Source organism: Cherax quadricarinatus, chromosome 73 (assembly GCF_038502225.1).
Source record: "Cherax quadricarinatus isolate ZL_2023a chromosome 73, ASM3850222v1, whole genome shotgun sequence".
Classification (NCBI taxonomy): domain Eukaryota; kingdom Metazoa; phylum Arthropoda; class Malacostraca; order Decapoda; family Parastacidae; genus Cherax; species Cherax quadricarinatus.
Genome location: NC_091364.1, coordinates 9,990,544 through 10,007,440, shown reverse-complemented (window position 1 = coordinate 10,007,440; position 16,897 = coordinate 9,990,544). Strand labels below are relative to the sequence as shown.

The 16,897-nt window shown below is 42.0% G+C and overlaps 1 long non-coding RNA gene across 1 annotated transcript in view; it reads right to left on the bottom strand.

The window, feature by feature from the left end:
* Positions 1-2,756: 2,756 nt before the first annotated feature.
* LOC138854898 (uncharacterized) overlaps positions 2,757-16,897 on the bottom strand; it is a 167,713-nt gene continuing 153,572 nt past the window's right edge. The window contains exon 4 of the long non-coding RNA XR_011394057.1: positions 2,757-3,092. This is a non-coding gene — a long non-coding RNA (uncharacterized lncRNA). The remainder of the gene's footprint in view (positions 3,093-16,897) is intronic.

Here is a 16,897-nt window from a genome sequence, read left to right as displayed (position 1 = left end):
GATTTCACATTTGGGACAAACAGACTCCAGGTAAAAAAGAACATATATAATTACCTCAGAAGCAGACGATTCTCTGTTATTGTGTCTTGGTGTACTTATTAAATCCCTGATTTTCCTTGAGAGTATGTTGGTGTGTATCCAGTCTCTCGATCAGTAAGGTGTAAGTTCAGTGTAATAATATGGAACCATTTGCTTGAGTAACTCGCATGACATGAATAAATTAAAATATATCGAGAAATTCCCACCTGCTCTGGAAATATAATACGAGGGATTTAGAAGATCCTCGTAATTTCTGTGTAGGATTTAAAATGTACAAGCAGTGATGTTTCTCTGTGCATTCTCCAGATCAGCCATTTTAACTACGTAATGGGAGCTGTCAGCATATTTACTCCACCTTCATCAGACAAGCCTGGCCCAGGGCCGGGTTGCAGGAGTATGTAAACTCTCGAAATTCATCAAAGGAATCTATAGGCTCTCTTGACCCCGTCCTGATAAAGATACTGCTCTTAACCCACACGAGAGACTACTGAATTATTAATGCTGCAGCTCTTGCCACCCATTACCAAGCAAAACAAAATTTACCAACTAAATACAATTCTGCTGCAGGTCTGCAAACCATAATGTAGATAAAACTTCATTAAGCGCCGAGACTCCATGGCTACCAACCATTAATAAAATATCAAGGCTCCCGGAGGGGCTAAGAAACATGGAATTGTATGCAATTAAATAGCAGCCGCTCCAGGAGAAAGAGTTGCAGAGTTGTAGCCAGACGAGGGAAGAATCTTGGAGGGTTAGAAGTATCTGAGAGAGTTAGAAGCAGGAGGAAAACTGTGGCTAGGTGGGAAAGAACAATGAGATTCAGTAAGAAGAAATTTTCAGCTGCTAGTGAAAGCTCCTGACCAGCCAGACTGTGATGCGTACGTCAGACTGCATGCGGCTTGCATCAAAAGCTCGATTGATCAGACCATTAACTAAGCAACCTGGTCTGGGACTGGGCCGCATGGGGGTTGACCCTCGAGATCGTCTCCAGGTAACCTTCAGGTAAGGAAATGGCGGACTAGTGGCAGTATTTGGGGTCAGAGGCCGCCAACACCACAAAACAATAAACAAAGAACAACAACACATCAAGATTCTCCATGGAAACAAAACTGTCATTCAGCGGAGCTAGTGGAGTTTCCAACTGTGAATAGTTGAGTGAGAGGTTTGATAAAACAAAGGAAGGCATTTCCAGGAGTTGTGGAGGTGGCAAGGATGGGTAGGTGGGTGGGTGTTTCCTTAGCTCTGGGTGGGTGGTTGGGGGGTAGGTAGGTCGTGCAAGGGTTGTGGTTGGAGTTAGGGTAAAAACAACAATTCTGAGCAAAGCAAAAAAACAAACAAAAAACTTAAGGGCAGTTGATGGTGGCTGAGAGGGAGACTGGTGATGACTTAGGAAGACTTTGGTAAGAGAGTTAGAGACTTGCAACGACTTGAGGAGGAAGCCAGGAGAAGATAGACTTCCGATAGAGCATCTGGGGTGGAGTTAGGGACGGTTGGAGCCACTCTCTTAGGTCGGGGTCAAGATGGATTCACATGGTTATATCTCACTAGAAACTAACCGCTGGCGTTGAATAGGGAAATCACAGGAAACAAATGGACTACGTAGGCGCTCGGCCCTCCTGTAGGTTACCTGTAGTCGATTCCGGATCACCGCCCCCGCGGCCCGGGCCGCATCATCACCCTTATTGAAAACCTAATCAATAAGGCGTATTGATGCTATCAGCAAGCAGACCCATGTAGGTACCTTAACTCGGCTAAACAGGAGGTAACGTGAATTTATCAAGTCCCCGTTCGAAGACAACTAGGCATATATGTTAATTTACATAAATAATGAAACAACCACTATCTAAAATAGAATGACACAAAATTAAGAAGAAAATCTAAATTTTTGCCAACTGTGTAAAAATTTTGAGAAACCCGGATAATCCACCGCCGTGGTCAAAGACGAACAAATTTCACTGAAGGAAAAGTTAACTGACCCATGGAACATATAATAATGAACATTTGTTTAAACTTGCTTGTGTTAAGGACCCTTTTGTGGTCACTAGTAAAGATCTCCAAGTGCACAAAGTAATGTCTACTCTCGAGTATGACAGAAACAAAACGCCAAGTTTTACAACTAGAATTTACGAGCTAGAAAGAACAAAACATTGGTTCATAAATTACTTACAAGATAATGGTCATCTGGAGAGTGCACAGATCAAAGTGACTAAGCTAATACCATCACTAAAAATAATATATATCAAAGACCTAATTTCTAACTGGATATTACAGAAATTTATCAACCTAAATAAGAAGAGTTATTTCATGAGCAAGATTAAAAACTAAGACAATACCGGTATGAACCTTTGTAAAGGGAGGTAAAAACCACCTTTGCTTTTAGTCGAAGAACACTGAAATAAATTACTATTCAATGTTTTAAAAACATATAATACAAATACAAACCGTTGGATAAATTCTTAAGAATAGAGGTTAAAAATAAATATAAGATCAAAGATCAACCTACAGATCTGTCTAGTACATCACATAACAGCACACGTTAGCTGTTGCTGCGTCCTAGCCAGAGGGCCAGCGGCACCACTGAGAGGACCTGTCAGATGTCATTCACTGGTGAATGTTTCAGTAATAATCCCCGATAAGTCTCAGAATTTATACTTTCCAGCAGATTGAAACACGGTCTCCAGCATACATAAAAACACATCACATAAGTGGAGCTGGGCAACAAGAAGTTTAACTAGCCCATTCTTGTGTCACTAACACTCCACAACTAAACTGACCTCTATTAAAGGGGAGAGTAACATTCAGAAAACACAAGGATTACACTCTACTCAAAGAGCTAAAGATAAGACGATTAGAAAACTTGACCATGGCCACCTGAGAAATCCAACTTAATTGCCCATCAGAGAGGTTAACTTAATGGCAAAAATAAAGACTAGCATATTGGCCACCGATGTTACAAAGCCATCAATACCTTTCAATACACAGGGGGGACTTTGTGGTGACTGACAAGTACTGACCTGTGTCTGGAAATGTTGAAGATGTACGCCTTTACATACCTGAGGAAAAAGAAAACAGCTTTAATAATGACGAGCTCGGCAAATTCAATCGGAAATATTTTACTTGAGCTATGAGGAGTACGTGAAGTGACATGGTTAAGTGAACTATGAGAAGTACGTGAGGCTATGTGAACTATCAGCGGCAGTATATGCAGTTATGTGAAATATCAGATAAAGTACGCGAGGTTATGTGAACTATCAGCGGTAGTATATATATGCAGTTAAGTGAAATATCTGATGACGTACGCGAGGTTAAGATGACTAGGAAGAGTACAGAAGGTTGCTAGGTGAACTATGAGCGGCAGTACGAAAGTTTTTACGTTCTCACAATAAAAGCTTGTTCTTCAGCTGCTGAGTTTATTTTTCAATACTGTTAGCAGTACGCTTTTGTATTCAGCATGCAAGAAAAGTAATCCGAATATTTTTGCAAAATTTAAAAATTTTCTTTTTCAATCAACACGTTAAAGAGAAGTACGAAAAGCAACTAGTCTATTATAAACTTTAGAAATATCTATCATACCTTATAGAATCTTCCTTTCGTACTTTATACATTTACAGATAGTTTCACATATTTTATACATTCTGCCTCGCACGCTTAATGCATTGTTTTATTATACATTCTGCCTGGCAGACGATACACATATTACCTCGCATACTTTATATAGTCAGGCTCTTTTCAAAGGTTTAATTTCATAGTAGAAACACTGTTTCTCTGGTGGTTGTGTGGTGCGTGATTTACAATATCATAACCTTCTGCACTGCTTTGCTATTACAACCTTCGTTATGTTACTAACGTTTTCCTGCATTATCATATACAACTTTTCTGTTATGTTATTACCATTATCCTAACCTTATCATACATCATGTTTACACCCTTTTGTCCCGTACCATAAACACTGCTAAAGCAGCACAACCTCAACTCATGAAAAGAACGATGGGTCTATCTACTTGGAGAATGTTCCTTGGGTCAATGCCCCCAGCTTCCCGGTGGATGGCCTAATTCACCTAATTGTAGTTGCAGGGGTTGAGTCACCGCTCTTGGCCCCGGACTGATCAACCAGGGGCAAGCCGAGAAACATGATAGAATACTAGTGGAAAATGGGCGAGGTTTTTTATGTTGATTCTATGTTTAGTAAAGCCCGACCTGCTACATGTTTTAGATATTCTAAGTTAGCTACTATTCTTTCCGTACACAGGTACCTGGGCGTTGTTGTCCTACTGTGGGTCTCAGCCTCGAGGGAGGCGTAAACATATTTCTAGCAGTAGATTTTGCAAAGCACTACATCACTGCATTCACGTTGCCTAATACTGCTGCGGTTTAATAAATAATAATACAATGATATTATGAAACGTACCGAGCAAGCGCAAACCCTAGCAACTTTACACTCTTGATAAATTATGCAGGCGAGCAGTTATGGTGGAATATTCATGTATAATGACCAGCAGGCTTTGTAACATACACTATTGATGTGTATGTTTACCTGTTTGTAGTTACTGATGCAGAGGTAAGCGCCTGGTGCCCTATATTCTATAATTAATGTTACATAAATTACCTAAACTTCTATTAATTAACTGTCGTGGACTGTCCTCTCTGAGCCATTACATGTATTACCTCAACATTTTTAAATATTTTCTACGTTATCTTCTCACCACTTTTAATGGCCAATTAAATTTACTGACTAGCGTCATTAAGAGAACTCTACCTACTCTCTGGCATCCTTTGATTCTGAATATGGTTATCACTTCTCATTATGCGCCTGTTTTCCACTGCGAGTATGGGTTTGCCTCAAGTTTATCTAATTCCACTTTCGGGGGTAGGGGGGGTCATTGCCCTCAAGGGTAGGTCCCAGACCAGACCTCCAGGTTGCTGGTCTGATCGACTAGGCTGTTGCTGCTGATCGCAAACAATCCAACGTACGCAACTCAGCTCTGCTCCTTACAAACTGATCTGAGAAACAAGTTCCTCCTTGAAGACACCCAGAAGCTTGCTGGTAATTCTCCTTATATTCGAAGAAAGGGCACTGAAAAGTCGAGAACCTCTGACACTTTAATATAAAAAATAGTTATAAATATAACCATAATTTGTAAAGGGGTGGACTGGTAAGCCAGCGGAAGGCCTCGGTCAGATGACCAAAAGCTCCAACGGTGAGTCATCATCTAAGACCCGCGACAGGAAACACTTGTCTTGTTTCCTGACGAACCTTACATAACCTAACCTGACACTTACCTAGTTCTCCCAGGCCTCTTAATTGATGGCCTGATCGATCAAGTTGTTGGTGTTAACAGCATGAAGTCATAAAATTTTAGTATCGTCTACAATGGATAATATCTTGATGTGATTAATGTCTGTCTATGTTGGAAATGGGAATGAAAAATTGCAATTTTTTTTTCTAGATTAAAATTCTGGGATCGCATGGCTCAAAAAAATACCTATCCTATTTTTTTATACCCTTTTATATATGCACATACAGGGACCATGGTTTCTCTGTGTCTTATTTTGAACAGAAAAAAAATTGACCTATGAAAGTGTATTTGCAAACCTGGAAATCAGTTTGGCTGCACTCTGACCTTCACTAACACTGTAACGTACTCCTCGGAATGCAAGCGAGAAAGTTTCATCATAACTTGCACCTGCAAAATCCTAAATTGATTGGTCCCAAATCTGCAGACAAATCCTTCCCTACAAAAACTAGGGGCTTGGCAGACGGTGCAACATACCCCCAGTGAAAATCAGACAATACTTGTAAGGGGTCCAAGACTGTTAAACGGCCTCTCTTTGATAGTCGAGGAAGAACTGGATAACTTCCTAACCTCAGTACCTGACCAGCTGGGCTATGGTTCGTACGTTGGAGTGGGTACGGCCAGCAGTAACAGCCTGGTTGATCAGGTCTTGATCCACCAGACGGTCAGGTCATGGGGCGGGCAGCGGGAACGCTGATCCTCGGAACACACACCAAGTAGACTCCAGGTAGGTAGCCAGCATACTACAAGGTGAGAACGAGATGGCAGAATGTAACCAAGAAACGTTCAAATTTGCACGACTATTACTCATGTTGCCAGAATGGACTGCATATAAACTAGGGTAGTAGTATTTTTAATGCGGTTTAAAGCCTATTGATTACACGAGGGTCATTAAGGCTGCGCGTCATCCTGGACACCAGTCAACTTTAGGGGGTTGGGGAGTGGGGGTAGTGTGTGTGTGTGTGTGTGTGTGTGTGTGTGTGTGTGTGTGTGTGTGTGTGTGTAATGGGGTTTGGTTCGAAACATGGATTGGGTAATAAACACTCACGTCGGATGTTCTAGTATGTATATTGGATGGAATATATGGGGACGCCAGGCCTGACCTGTCTCTTCTCTTACGACTCAACTTGAACTGCCCTTGCGAGTGCCTGGAGGGTGAGCGGCATACAAATCATACTAGGTCAGCAGTAAAGGTCAGTGATATAACAGTGATTCATGCAGGAGGCAGTGAATCAGTAATGGTTGGTATGAGTCATTACTACTGACACTACTGAGATGTTTGTGTCTGTGTACACACACACACACACACACACACACACACACACACACACACACACACACACACACACACACACACACACACACACACACACACACAAAATCTCTCGGTGTATAAAACTTGGTAGCACACCTACCCAGTTTTGTTTAATAATAAAGAGGTTTAACCACCCTCGGAACACCCCTTGTCTCTACACCCTCCTTACCACCACCACTAACACCATCCCCCCACTACTACTTTCCCCATCAAACCCACCTCATAATCCTCTCTCCACTACCCCTCCCCTCCAATACCGCTAAAAGCCCAATATCGCCAGGGTAAGTCAGTGCAGTTCACAAGTTAACTTTACGTCGCCATAAGTCTACGGATTTATATTGCTTCAGTTCATTTTTTTTTCTCAATTTTCACAGTGAATGACCTGCCACAAGTCGAGGGGGGGGGATAGGGAGGCAAGACATGGAGGGAGGGAGGGAGGCAAGACATGGCTCAGAGAGTAGATAAACTCTCGAAACTCTTCAAAGGTATATCAAAGGTATGGAGGATAAGGGAGGCAAGACATGGAGGGAGGGAAGCAAGACATGGAGGGAGAAGGAGGCAAGGCAAGGCACTGAGGGAGAGGGAAGCAAGACATGAAAAATACGGGAAAGGAGGAAGGACAGGGGATGGAGAGTAAAGACGAGGAGTTGGAACGGGAAAGACGAGGTGGAAAGGGTAAGACGAGGAGGTGGAAAGGTAGAAAGACCTACCGGGTAGTGGGGTGCTCCCCCACACCCCCCCACACACACACAACCTTCCCTCGTAGGCACCACGCATCCTACCTCTTCAAGTACCTTGCACTTCATTGTTCGTATTCTGAGCAATCTATTCCGTCTCCTCTTCTTGTAAGGAAAAATTTTAAAATGAAGAATTGGAAGCAATCCACCAATCATATTCCATACATAAATTATAAAACAGCATTCCCCAAATCTGTGCAATTTTATAGTATAGAGAGTCCAAGTACCTTAATAAAGAATCAACAATAACTTAGACTGTTTAAATACACTTGATACTAGCCCAATATTTTCAATGCATCTGGGATGGTAACATTGTTGTGATGCTTCACTTTGAGGTCTTCCTCCAGTGTTCCCCTATGTCCCTTGCATTCTTTTCTAGCTTTATCGAATGGTTTGACTGTTTTATATTCTTCCCCGTATATACCGTATATCTATTTTCATTATTTCCTTGGGGAGTAGCTGAAATTTGCCCTCGTTAAGCAGCATATTTCCTGTTTTACTATACTAAGTTTGTCTTTAAGGTTCGCAGTTTCCTCAGCTGATGTTACAGTGCTATGAGTTGTATCTGTCAGATATGAGAATGAGAAAGATAATTGGGTTGAGAGCTGTGTGTTGAGAAACGCATCTTTTTAATGTGGCGGTCTCCGATTTTTTTTTTTTTTTTTTGCCTATTACACTTTGATTTCGATATCTACAAAGTTAAAGATACATTTGCTATTTTTTCCCAGTTATTACTTTTGCATACATTTTGTGAGTTAGCACATTTAGCGAAGGTTTCCGCAAATCTACGTAGGCATTGTGTTTAGCATCTAATGCGCTCAAAACCACGTCTTAGCAATCGTGCAACTGCGAAAGGCAGCAACGATCTGATGTAGAGCCATGCTGTCTTGGTTTTATAAATGTTTTGATTCATGTGTTGAGCAATCTTTTTCTAAGATTCTGATAGTGTGTAGACCCTGTGGTCTGGGTCTACAGTTCTTCAGAATTGTATTACTTGCTGCTCGAAATGCCCAGGCATGCTAGTGGCATTCTTTGTAATTAATACTTTATAACATGTAAACCACACATTGTAAGCTTTACAAAGAAAACTGTCATTAGCTGTTTGTTGACCTTACAGAATGGCACCCATGTTTAGAAACGGGTGCCATCCTGTAAGGTCATCTTGCAGGCCTTGGGTGTGGGGCTGAAGTTAATGTGCTATCACGGTTAGCGTTGCATTCATAATAAATCTTGGGATTATAAAAAAAATACTCTGCTTAATATGTCCCTGACCAGCCCATCCACATGAAAAAAAAAACTATCCATGAGACAAAAACCGCGCTCACGTGGATCCTCAGAAATGCAGTACCGAGGATCATCATCCTTCACACCCAGTATGTAAACCGGCCTTATTAACAACCTGATCACTCTGATAGTTGCAACAAGTTCCTCTATATTTGAGAAAAAACAGTTTACTGTGGAAATTATTTCCTTACTGAATGGAATTATCAACAGATCCCTAGCCGTCTTCGGTAGGAAACTCGGTATGGTCATAAGCTAGTCTTTATTACCAAGGCTGCTGTGTATAGTGGATTGCTGAACAGTGATTCATACTGAGCTTTTAGAATTAAACTCGTTTCCTGGTGGAAGCGGTAAGGTAACATCAACAACAGCACCATACCACGCAAATCATGGAGCTATAGAATATCCAGAACCTTTTCCAAACAACTGCTACACAACATTTAATAACACCAACATTTGATGACACCAATGTACCACTGAACACTGCAGGTCTACCAAGCTACTCATATTTACACTTGTCCAATCTTTTAAGATTACCCAAGATAACTTTAACATGTTACTCCACACTGCTAACAGATCCTTCTCAAACCCAACTCATCCTTAATAAAGATCTTTATCAGTATATATGTGTCTGACATAATTAATTTCTTTTTCACTATCCTGGTATGAACCTAATGCAATTAATGGTCTAATTCTACAGGTAGTTCTTACCTAGGATTGTGTACCAGGTGTCTACTTGGAGAGTGTTCCAAGGGTCAATACCCCTAAGGCTCTGTCCCTAGACCTGGCCTCCTGGTGGATGACCTGATCAACCAGGCTGAGTAAAAATATTTATGGCTTCTTGCAATCTCCTGGATGGCCTTTTGTTTTTTTGTGTGCTTCTTCTGTCTGGTACGAAAGTTTCAAGTTTTTGTCCTACCTCTTATCTCTCAGCTAAGATTATGTTTCCTTAACTTAAACATAAACATGATAACATCGTTTGCTTCTGTACAATTGTTTACGCTCTTTTTCATGTGTGATCTATTAGGTTGTCTCAGAGGTGCATATATTATACAGACCTTCTTTACTTCTGTATTCACTTTTTCAGGCACTGGTGAGGGTTTAGGTTACCCGAAGGACGTTTCCTGGGATCAACGCTCCCACGGCCCGGTCTCAGACCGGCCTCCGGAAGGATCAAGGTCTGATCAACTAAGCTGCTACTGCTGGCCGCACGTAATCCAACATATGAACCACAACCAATATATAGTCACGCACTGATCTGGGGAACTTGTTCAGTTTCCTCTTGATTTGTTAGTAGTTTTTCGTATGCACGAGAGGGAGGGCAATGAAGAATCGACAACCTCCAATACACATCGAGTTTTCTCTTAGTGCATCCTTCGCGCCCCATCCCCTGCTTTTTAGTGGAGGTACTTTCCGCCCTCTGCCAAGTCTCTTTTTGTCATGCGGAGTGATTTCGGCGTTCAAGTTTAGGCTCAGTCTCTCCAGGACTGTTTCCCAGGGTACGTCTGACTTGTCCAAATCGATTTTCTGATTGCTGAAATTAAATTTACTGAGCATCCCTACACTATTTCTGGAGATTTTCCTTCCAAAGAGAGGGAGAGGGGAAGAGGGAGGGAGAGGGAGTATGGGGTTGTGAGGGCGTGGATGTAGGAGTGGTCGTGACAGAATGAAGGATGAGGGGGGAGGATGTCGACAGGGGTGGCCAGTGCAAGCGAACAAAAACAATTTACCCGTCAATAACCGCTTAAACATTACCACCACCATTCACACCATCAATTACCACCATCGCCGCATGGAGGAACACAAGACAAAGTTATGCTCATGACATATTACTCTGGGGCACAGAGAAAGAGAAAGAGAGAGAGAGAGAGACGTAATAGTGAAGGACCCAGAACATTGCAACATTGATGTAAACTGCCTGTGCCGCCATGTCAAAAGACGAGGGGGACACTGGTGTAAACTAATAACCAGAATGTCGTAAGTTTACAATAAATTCGTAATGATTATATAATCATAATTTTTAAAGGGGTGGAGGGGTAAGCCAGAGGAAGGCCTCGATCAGATGACCAAAAGCTCCAGCTGCGGGTCATCATGTGACTAAGACCCGAGTCAGGAAACACTTGTCCTGTTTCCTGACAAACCTTACCTAAGAATGAACTTTAGTTTGAAGGCTGTGAGCAAGAATGCACTAGATATGTGGAGGTTACGTCTCTAACTACTTGTTGATAAGGACACTGATGTAGCAAGACATTTATTAAAGGAAACGTTGAAATGTTTCCTCTAATAAATGTCCTGAACTGTACATAAGCGTCTTTTTTCACATCTTGTCGGTATCGCCATACCATATTTCAGCTACCCGCTGATAGTTCCGAGGGTCATTGATCATGCGGTTCGGTCCTAGACCAGGGATCGTGGTTAATGACCTCATTCGAGCCCCGTATATCTTGACACAGAACCTAAAATGGTTGTTTCTATTAAAAATTAAACTAACTTGGGTACATCCACAGTGTGCCGTGAATACAAGTAGGGGAAGGTAGGAGGACAGACTGATACACCTGTCCATCACTATATCCTCCCATCAACTCTTTACCTCCACCATTTCCCCTATACCTCACCCCCACACAAATACTTTCCTCCTCTTACCTCTTGGCTGTGTTGCAAATATTGGACTGCCTATGGCTAGCACCAACAGCCTGGTCAATCAGGCTAGCAACTAAGAGGACTGGTCTGGGACAGGACTGCGAGGAGAAACCGTCTTAAGGTAAGCTTCAAGAAACTCGCTCTCCAACGTTACGTATACTCTCCCTACCCCTTCCCCCCTTCACTACTCCACCCGCCCAATAATCTACTTCCTACCCACAAGCCTTCCTTCCTCTTTCATATCCCAAATTTCCTATCCCCACTCTTCATGCTCCACTATCATCCTTCCCATCATTGTATGAAACTCATCCTGTAATGGAATATGACGGAAAATACAGCTAACTCCTACTCCCACAATGTAGCTATCATAAGGTACATCAACAAATTACTGATGTATCCAGTTTTTTTAAAAGCTCCCTCATCCTCCTCCCACACCCCACTACCACCCTAATCTTGCCACCACGGTTGCTAGCCCATCGACATGACGTATAGCTCTCTGGTGTACGCCTTAGCCAGGTTGAGGTGCATACTGCAGTCTTTGTGCTACTAACACCAACAGCCTGACGGATCAGGGAATCAACCAAGAGGCTTGATGAGGGACCGGGATGAGGGGAAGGACGATAAGCCATGGAACCATCAAGTAAACAACTGGTATGTAGACAGCTCTCAAGGTCCTGAAGACGAAACTCGAGGGAGTAATAAACAAAACAACATTCCCAGAAGGGGTATCAAATATTGAAGCAAAACAAGGAAATGAGTGAGGAGGAAGAGAAGTGCTATTAATCAAAAACTTTAATTTTGAAGAACTGGCAAACTTGGAAACTGGAGACTACATGGTTGGAACAATAATGGCTGGAGGGCTAAAATAACAGCAGCAGTGGTAGAATTTATCAACTAAACGATGGATCAAGGGAGGAGAACGAGAAACAAAGAAAACAATACACTGAAAATAAAAAAAAATAAGAATAAGCAAATTGAAAGCTTATTGGAAGCATGAGCAGCACAATTCATGAGGTGGCAATAAGAAAATACAAAAGAGGACATGTGAAGAAAATATAAAAATACATAAAAAAGATTCACCATAAACAAGACCGATAGAAAAAAAATCACATTTAGAGTTGCACTAAGCGCCAGTGATCACACGGTATTAAGTTCTAAATACCTCGTGGAAGTGGGACTTTACAGAAGAATGGAAAAGAGAACAGGAAAATGCACTACGTGGGACTATGAAGGATGAGGAATTTCTTGGAGAATAATGGAAACAGTAGCCAAAATTGAAGCAAAGTAATATACAATGAAGGTAACTGACAGTGTCAAGAGACAACAAAGATTCATACCAAACACGCGAAAAATATAAGAAAAATTGAGAGCCCAAGGTCCAACTAGCAATGCAGGACCACCATGGAAGGTGAAAGAGGGTGTGAAAGAAATACGAAACTTGAAAATGAGAAAACACTGGATTGAACACGAGGCTAAGCCTGGGACCGCAATAGCAGTGACCCCCGAAATCAACCACAGGCTGGTAGACCCCTACAACTAATTTCCGGAACCCTCCTGATACCTAAAGGATACCCGAAGGATGTTTCGGGGGTGAATGCCACCATGACCCGGTCCCAAACCAAGTCTCCTGGTGAATCAAGGTCTGATCAACCAGGCTTATACTCCTGGCCGCACGCAGTCCAATATACGAACTACAACCCGTAGATGAGGAAGTGACTTGAGAAACTACAGAGTTTCTTCTTCAAGACAGCCAGGGGTCTGTTGGTAATCGCCACTATATATGACAGTAAACTGATGAAATATTGGACCTCTCTTGGTATACTCATGGCACCCCTATCTTTATGTGGGGGTATTTTGCACCGTCTGCCAGGTCTCTCGCTTTCATAAGGAGCGAATTGTGTGTGCATATTCGAGACCGATCTCTCTAGGATTTTCCAGGTGTATATTATAATGTATCGTTCTTGCTTGTGTTCCAAGGAGTACAGGTGGAGGGACTTCAAATGATCCCAGTAAAATAGGTGTTTTCCTTGATTTATACTTACAGTGAAGGGTCTCGATATATTCTCTAGGTTTGACATTTAATCCGCCTTAAAAGGGGCTGTTAATATACAGCAATATTCTAGCCTAGAGAGAACAAATGACAAAACGGACTCTTGTTCTGAAGAGTTTTCGTTATACATCATGTCATTTTGTTCACAGTTGTGAAAATGACTGATGTGATCCTTAACCGTAAAATTCTCTGACATCACTCCTAAATCTTCCAAGTTCTATTGAGTGGTTTTTAATTTTATACTTCCTTCTAGTTTTCCTTTACAAAAGGTTTCCTGCTGGAGAAACTGAAATTTCTCATTTATGCCCTTTCTCATTTATGTCCTTTGCGGATGATACTAGGATCTGCATAAGGCTGTCATCTGCTGAGGACGCGGTTAACCTCCAAGAAGATATAAACAAAGTTTTCCAGTGGGCAACGGTAAACAATATGATGTTCAATGAGGACAAATTCCAACTACTCCGTTATGGAAAACTGGAGGAGATAATAACTAGAACAGAGTATACTACTGACTCCGGCCATACAATAGAGCGGAAAAATAATGTAAGGGACCTGGGAGTAGTAACGTCTGAGGATCTCACTTTCATGGATCACAACAGTGCCACGATCGCACGTGCAAAGAAAATGATAGGATGGATAATGAGAACTTTCAAAACGAGAGATGCCAAGCCCATGATGATCCTTTTCAAATCACTTGTTCTCTCTAGGCTGGAATACTGCTGTACATTAACATCTCCATTCAAAGCAGGTGAAATCGCAAATCTAGAGAGTGTACAGAGATCCTTTACTGCACGTATAAGTTCTGTCAAGCACCTTAACTACTGGGAACGCTTGGAAGCACTTGACTTGTACTCGTTGGAACGCAGGAGGGAGAGATATATCATAATCTACACTTGGAAAATCTTGGAAGGAATGGTCCCAAATCTGCACACAGAAATCACTCCCTACGAAAGTAAAAGACTGGGCAGGCGATGCAAAATGCCCCCAATAAAAAGTAGGGGCACCATTGGTACACTAAGGGAAAACACCATAAGTGTCCGGGGCCCAAAACTGTTCAACAGCCTCCCATCAAGCATTAGAAGAATTGCCAATAAACCCCTGGCTGCCTTCAAGAGAGAGCTGGACAGATACCTAAAGTCAGTGCCGGATCAGCCGGGCTGTGGCTCGTACATTGGACTGCGTGCGGCCAGCAGTAACAGCCTAGTTGATCAGGCCCTGATCCATCGGGAAGCCTGGTCATGGACCGGGCCGCGGGGGCGTTGATCCCCGGAATAACCTCCAGGTAACCTCCAGGTCTGTGTTGGATATAAAATAATGAAAACAATGGGGTAGAGTACTGTGCCTTAGGAAACAGATTTTTCACTGTAGCAACCTCTGACTTATCTATATTTACTATTACTCTTTGCTTTCTATTTTTTAGTAAAATAAAACCCATCTGTATACTGTTCCAGTTATTCCTCTTGCAAGCATTTATAGAATGCTTGTGCAAAGTCTGTGTATATAACATATGTAGTCTTCCAGTGCAAACATGATCATGTTATAGTGGTCCAGTAGTTGCGAGAGGCAGCAGCGACCTACTCTAAACCCATGCTGCCCTGGGTCGTGTAACTTCTCCACGACCATGCCTTGCAGTAATGAGCTTTTTACTTTGCTAATGCTAGATTTTTTTTGTTTACTATTAATATTTTTGTTCTATTTACCAAAGTTGAATATCCATTTGTCTACCTACCTTGATATAGATAATGCCTTCAGTTTATGCGCAATCACTCCATGGTCACATTTAAACAAAAGACTGAGAAATCCGTGCATACCACATCTGCATTTTGGTTTTCTTCTGATGCCTCCTTAATCTCATCATAATGATGGAGTATGAATCATCGCCCGGATGATCAGGAATTGACTTTAGGAACTTGTGAAGCTCTTATTTGAAGAAAGCCAGGAGTCTGTTGGTAATCCTCCTTATATAAGAGGGGAGGACGTTGAAACGTATTGGTCTCTTCCCACTTGAGTTTTCCTTTAGCGTACTCAATGCATCCCTGCTTTTCATTGGAGATATTTTGCACCGTCTGCCAAGCCTCTTGTTTCTATAGGGAGTGATATGTGTATGAGCAGATTTAGGCCCAGTTCCTCTTCCAGTTCCACAGGACTAGGGCTTATATTAGTTATATGATGTATGGCCTCCAGAGATAATGAAAAAAAAAAATCTGCATTAGCCACAATATTTTCGTTGAGTGGACTACTAAACACTGATTCATACTGGTCTTTTAATATGTCATTATCATGTATCATTATCATACGGCTCGTAAATAGATTCACATACATATTTCATCATGCTTAGCATGTCAACATTATGACAAAGCTCACAGCAAAACAATGAATATTAACGTGATTATAAACAACACCGATGCAACAGTTAGAAGCGATAAGTTCTAACATAAAAGATTATGTTAAATTAACAATAGAAAAACCTCTTTATACGAACGTAGGCAACAAACTTCCTGGATTGTCATCACCACAGGGACGTACTAAACCCGTAAGAGTTGAACAGCACCTGGGGAATGGAAGGGAGGTAATCAGGTTTAATCCGAGGAAGGGGGGGGTCACCTGCAAATGACTCCAGGGGGATCACTCCCCTCATGGCCTGAGCCAGATTAGGCCTCCTGATCAATCTGCCTGTTGTTTCTGGCTACACGCACCGAACGTATGTACCGTAGCCCGCCTGATAAAGAACTAAGGCAACGCCAACTTCACTGATCAAAAACCCTTCGCCAGCTTCAAGGCACCATCCTTGAAGGGAAACTTCATAGAGAATCATTTAACATTATTTCCTGCAGAAAATCAATGCCTGGTCCATTTTCTGTAATAGCTCTTTAATATGGATAACAGACCAGCTGCAACGAAAACGTAATTCCCTATGACGGGAGAAATTCATGAACACCCGGATATTAAATGAGCAGTTTACATGAGAGCTTGAATAGGAATGAACCAAAACCTGAAGCCAATGCCGATATCGAAGCCAAGGTAAACACTAACATCAACATCAACACATACAATGAAGCCAGCATCAATGAGCAAACATACAATGAAGCCAGAATCAATGAGCACACATACAATGAAGCCAGCATCAACGCCGACACAAACAGTCAAGCCATCACCAACATTGACACACAGCCAAGTCAGTATCAACGACACAACCTGTGACCGGTTTCGAGGGCCTTTCTACCCTTGCAGCCTGATCTTTGGCAAGGCTTCCTCGTTGATTTTTTGTTCAACTAGCCTGGTGATGCAACAGTCCGCTGGCCCAAAGTCATCAGGGCCTGATTGTTCTGGCACTTGGCGGAGTTAATGATCCAGTTTCCTCTAGAAGATAATTACATCTTCCGAAAAAATTTCTGATATCTGCTGGTAGCAGGCTGAAAAATCTTGGCCACGGATTATTGTACCCATGGCGCCACTGCTTTTCACTGGGTTTATTTTAAACTTCCTTCCAAATCTACATACTCCAGTAAATTATGATTTGGGACTTTTCCCTCCAATATCT